This window comes from Schistocerca nitens, chromosome 4, assembly GCF_023898315.1.
Source record: "Schistocerca nitens isolate TAMUIC-IGC-003100 chromosome 4, iqSchNite1.1, whole genome shotgun sequence".
Lineage (NCBI taxonomy): Eukaryota > Metazoa > Arthropoda > Insecta > Orthoptera > Acrididae > Schistocerca > Schistocerca nitens.
The window spans coordinates 989,676,464-989,682,011 of record NC_064617.1 but is presented as its reverse complement, the minus strand read 5'-3'; the positions used below and the strand labels follow the sequence as shown (position 1 = coordinate 989,682,011).

The 5,548-nt window shown below is 44.4% G+C and overlaps 1 pseudogene; it reads left to right on the top strand.

The window, feature by feature from the left end:
- Positions 1-2,459: 2,459 nt before the first annotated feature.
- LOC126253987 (5S ribosomal RNA) lies at positions 2,460-2,577 on the top strand (annotated as a pseudogene).
- The last annotated feature ends 2,971 nt before the right edge of the window (positions 2,578-5,548 follow it).

Genomic DNA, 5,548 nt, shown 5'->3' with positions numbered 1-5,548 from the left:
GGGCTACAACTTAACACAGGGATTTTACAAAATTTTAGTTGAGTTATTAAAGATGATTTTTTTTCAATTGTAATGAAAATTCACAACATTTTTTTGCAATTTTTTATTTATATATTCAAAAATATACAGTTTTTTGGAAAAAGGCTGTGTTAAATTATGCAGAAGGTATTGTGTAACATTTACTGAAAGTTTGAAACAAATATGTTTCGAAGATCCTTAGAAAACATGTAATTAGTATGAGAACATAAAAGTTTTGGGAATCGAGCGACAAAGAGTGGATTAATTTTTTAGTGCATTCCAGGTCCATAGGATGGATTATCTTCATCCTCTGCAAACTCCTCCTCCAGCTTCCTCTTGTTCCTACTCCTGTTTACTCTTGCTTGTATTTCTAGACTCTTTACAGCCCTGTCTGCAGCCCGAAGGCGTTCCTTGTCTAAAGCAAGCATCGCTCGTTGTTGTGTTCGTAGATTTTGCTGCCATTTTCTTCAGTTGCAGTTACTGCAACACTGTTCCAAAAGGTGGTCATGTATGAACACTTATCACATTTCGGTTGTATTTCACTAGCAAGTCCTACGTGCTTTATTATGGAGAGTTCCAGACCAACTTCACTACAATGAATACATCTTACACACTTTGAAAAAATTCCTTTGAGAACCGACATATCAAATATTTCATTCACATCCGATTCGCCCATAAAACATTAATAGTTTTCACTCATTGAACCAAGCTTCTTCTGTGAAGTATTTTCTTTCCCACTTTGACTGCTATGGGCAGGTGTACTTGAGAGATTAGGTTCACTCACTTGGTTATCGTCTTTATTGTTTACAGTAGTAACACATACCTTTGGCTTTCCAATATTTCTCCTTTTCTTACAAGCCTTCAGAGGATTTCTAATAACTTTACTTTTATTCATTATTATACTTCAACAAAACAGAGACTCAAGAAACAGAATTAATTATGAATATTTTGGAGATAACGACAGAGTAAATAAACATGAAACAATCGACAATCACACCAGCGATATATATTGAACCATCACAGGTTAGCCACAACACATACTTTATCTCACATCACTAAAATGTACCTGATGAACACGGACGTTAATAATAACACCATTTGACAGCAGTTTAACAGCGCCACTTTTCATGATTTTGAGCCTTTCCGGAGCCCCTTAACGCACGTCGTAATGGACGGGAGGCAGTGAGAATCCGCTGCGGCCGGCGGCAGGTGAATCGTTCCGCGCGGCGGCCGAGAAAGCGGGCGGCGCGCGAGTGCACAGTGCAATCGATACGTGGCGTAGCGCGGCGTGGTCCGGCGGCTGGAGCTGCGGCTGGAGCTGGAGCCGCGGCCGCCAGGAAACGGAGCCGCGGGGGCGGAGAAAGCCGGCCGCGGCTGCACGCCGCTCAGCGGCCGCCGGATCAGCCGCCCCCAACCCCCGGACCGTGTCCGCCCACTGCATCGGCTGCCGCCCACCGCCGCCGCTACTCGCCGCTTTCTGCCGCCGCGCCGGTGACCTTTTTATGCGCCACCACCGGCCCGTCGCCTGTGCTCGGCCTGTTTGTCTGAGCGCCGGCCGTGAATTTTTTTGTCCCCTTGTGGCCACTGTCGCATTACGGACAGTCGCGGCCCGCCGGGTATCCACTAGCTCTGCCCAGTGGCGAAAACTTCCGGAGTCCATCAGCCTCTGCACACTGCACGAACGAAACGATTGCGATTCCATTCGTGATAATTCTTGGCTCTGCCACTTCGCATTGGTAATGAGTAGAGATGTAAGACTACCGAAGGCTACAGCAGACTACCGTAAGTAGTGGTGGTGGTTAGTGTTTAACGTCCCGTCGACAACGAGGTCAGAGACGGAGCGCAAGCTCGGGTTAGGGAAGGATTGGGAAGGAAATCGGCAGTGCCCTTTCAAAGGAACCATCCCGGCATTTGCCTTAAACGATTTAGGGAAATCACGGAAAACCTAAATCAGGATGGCCGGAGACGGGATTGAACCGTCGTCCTCCCGAATGCGAGTCCAGTGTGCTAACCACTGCGCCACCTCGCTCGGTCAGACTACCGTAAGTAAGCGTATACTACGGTAGTTGCCTAGTAGCTTTTGTCAGTTAAGGCTGTACCCACTTTACGTGAACGTTAGGCGTGTTGCATACCTATCGGGCGTTACTTCATAACGATCGCTCTCTGTATGTATGCCATCAGTGTCTTACTAGATTCCCCTAAAAACGGGAAGTGTTAAAACATCTCGAAACTGAGTCATAATATACACCTAACTCCAAAGAAAGTTGTATAGGCACGCGTATTCAAATACAGAGACATGTAAACAGGTAGAATACGGCGCTGCGGTAGGAAACACCTACAAAGACAACAAGGACCGGGCACAGTTGTTAGATCGGTTACTGCTGCTACAATGGCAGGTTACCAAGATTTAAGTGAGTTTGAACGTGGTGTTACAGTCGGCGGGCAACGGCCTTACCGCAGTGGATACACCGATTCCCGTCAGATCACCGAAGTTAAGCGCTGTCGGTCGTGGCCGGCACTTGGATGGGTGACCATCCGGGCTGCCATGCGCTGTTGCCATTTTTCGGGGTGCACCCAGCCTCGTGATGCCAATTCAGGAGCTACACGACTTAATAGTAGCGGCTCCGGTCAAAGGAAACCATCGTAACGACCGGGAGAGCGGTGTGCTGACCACACGCCCCTCCTATCCGCATCCTCAACTGAGGATGACACGGCGGTGGGATGGTCCCGATGGCCCACTTGTCGCTTGAAGACGGAGCTATAATCGGCCCACGAGCGATGGGACTCAGCGTCTCCGAGGTAACTCGAAGTGTGGATTTTCCCGCACGACCGTTTCATTAGTGTATCGTGAATATCATGAATCCGACAAAGCATCAAATGTCCGATATCGCTGCGGCCGGAAGAAGATCCTGCAAGAACGGGACCAACGACGACTGAAGGGAATCGTTCATCGTGACAGAAATGCAACCCTTTCGCAGATTGCTGCAGATTTCAAAGCTGGGTCATCAACAAGTGTCAGCGTGGGAACCATTGAACTAAAATCATCGGTATGGGGTTTCGAAGCCGAAGGCTCTCTCGTATATCCTTCATGACTGCACGACACCTTTACGCCGGAGCCTGGTCCGTCACACCGAGTTATATGAAACATTTTTCTGTTATTCGCACAAAATCTCATTTATCAACAATAACAAGAAACTCTTGCCTTTGATCGTGGTGAAGAACGTTCTATTGATTGCAAAATAATAATTAACTATTTTTTATGTTTGTGGATGTAAACTGTACTTGCATCAAAAGTTATTGGTTTGGTTACATGAAAGTGCGGAAGGTACGCTATCAACTAATTTTTAGTACATAAAAAGCAATTTATGTTCTGTAAGCACTTGAAATACACTGTGGATTAACACTGAAAGACGTGCGGTTCTGCTTATGTGCAAAACAAAAAACAGAGAAGTCATCGTCTCCTGGTTTCTCTCTTAAACTTTATGTTTCATTCGCTACCAGTGCTATCAATATTACCGCTAATCCTACCATTTACGATGACATTTACGTAGTGTACCAAAACTGCCGAACCGTTGTTTTGCTAGAGTGGACACACTAATGGTGAGTCAGTCCCTTGAGAGCGAATTAAATATTGCGTGAATAAATCACGCTGTCGCCATAGGTTGTACGCTTGTAATTACGGGAGAAAATATGAATACAGCAAAGCGAATGATAAAAATTGGGCTGATCGTGGTGGTATTGACGACAGTTAAAGATCTATGAAAATGAGTTTACAATGGACATTGGTATAAGGTTAATACGTCTAATTTCCAGAGAGGTGCGAACTTCATCTTTTTAATGCAGCATTAGGTGACATTATCGCGAAGCAAAGGAGAGTGTGTCACGGATATTGTACGCGAGCTGGGGTGACAGTTATTCAGAGCCGATTTTCGTTGCGACGAGTTCTTTTCACAAAATTTTGATCACAAACTTGCTCCTCCGAATGCGAAAATATTTTTTTCACACCCATCCACATAAGGAGAGATGACAATCATACTAAAAACAAAAAGGGAAATCGGAGGTGACACAGAAAGATTTTGGTGTTCATTTTTTCCAAGCAGTTACATGTGAATAGCAGAGTAGTGGCGTAGAAGTAAACGGAGCCTTCCACCTGTTGAATAAAATATACCAGTATGACATACCTGGCACAAAATATGAGTAAAGGACAAAAAAGGAGAAAATGATGAATTTTATATCTTTACCTATTATAAATTAAATTCCCCCACTATGTTCCTGTTTCTCTGTGTGAAGTGTAATTTCAAGAACTACTTTAGGAATTTTGATACAGCTTTCTGTAATAGAAATATTTTACACACATATTTTAAATAAGTCACCTAGCAGGTTATACGTATGCCAGGTTTTCATACGGTTATCAATAAAAGTAATATATTGTGGGTGATTAGGAGAAGTCATTTTCTTCTCCACTTTCTTAACGAGTTCGACGCTTTGACCCATTTGCTGGGATCTTATTCAGGAGCCTTCTGGTACCAACAAATCTCTGAATACTGCTGTCACCGACAGACAGTACAATATCACTGAAGAAGATCCAAGGAAACAAGTCGAAAGTCGAGTTTGTCACAGAAGTAGATGAGGTGAATGACGTAAGCTAATCAACCAGAAGATTTCATTTCCTGCAGTGCCACTCATAACATCAGAGCTGGGAAGGACACGATTAGTGAAAGAAGCCAAGAATTTTGTTGTTCCACAAGCAACATACACAAGATGGCCGAAACCAGGAAGCGTCGATTGACATTCTCCTCTGTCTAGGAATCGTTTCTGAGGCTTTCAACACCGATGACACTGTAATCTCCGTCCTATAGAAATTTGTCCATGGGTCCGACTCGAAGAAGCAGGGTTCAAATAGATTCTTCGTGACGTCACGCTACAAGCCTCATTAACAAGCTTCATTCTCCTCACAATTAAAGTGCAAATACCACTTTGACGTTCTGGCTCTCATACACTATTTTTCGTTAAGTATGAATCAACTAGCGTACCAGTTTAAGCAAAACTTTCGTATATGGATAGCACATTTTCAATTCTGGGGACGTTCTCAGAGTGATGTTTACTTTTCTCTTCCCATTTACTCTTTTGCGGCTACGGGTAAAATGATCAAATGTGTGTGAAATCTTATGGGACTTAACTGTTAAGGTCATCACTCCATAAGCTTACACACAACCTAAATTATCCTAACACACACACCCATGCCCGAGGGAGGACTCGAACCTCCACCGGGACCAGCCGCACAGTCCGAGACTGCAGCCCCCTTAGACCGCTCGCCATCTAAATAGGACCACGTCTCCTGTGTAAACACAAGACTTTTCTAGATCTGTATAAGACGTAGAGGAAGAGGAGTATATGTGCGCAAGTGCATTTCACGTGGTTTTTGTGTACTGAAGAAACCCTAGTTTTAAAGATCTTCATTCCACCTAGCAATACCAGTTTCAAGCCTGTTGCATGACTTCCTATCGATCCACTGATCTCTGTCTACGAC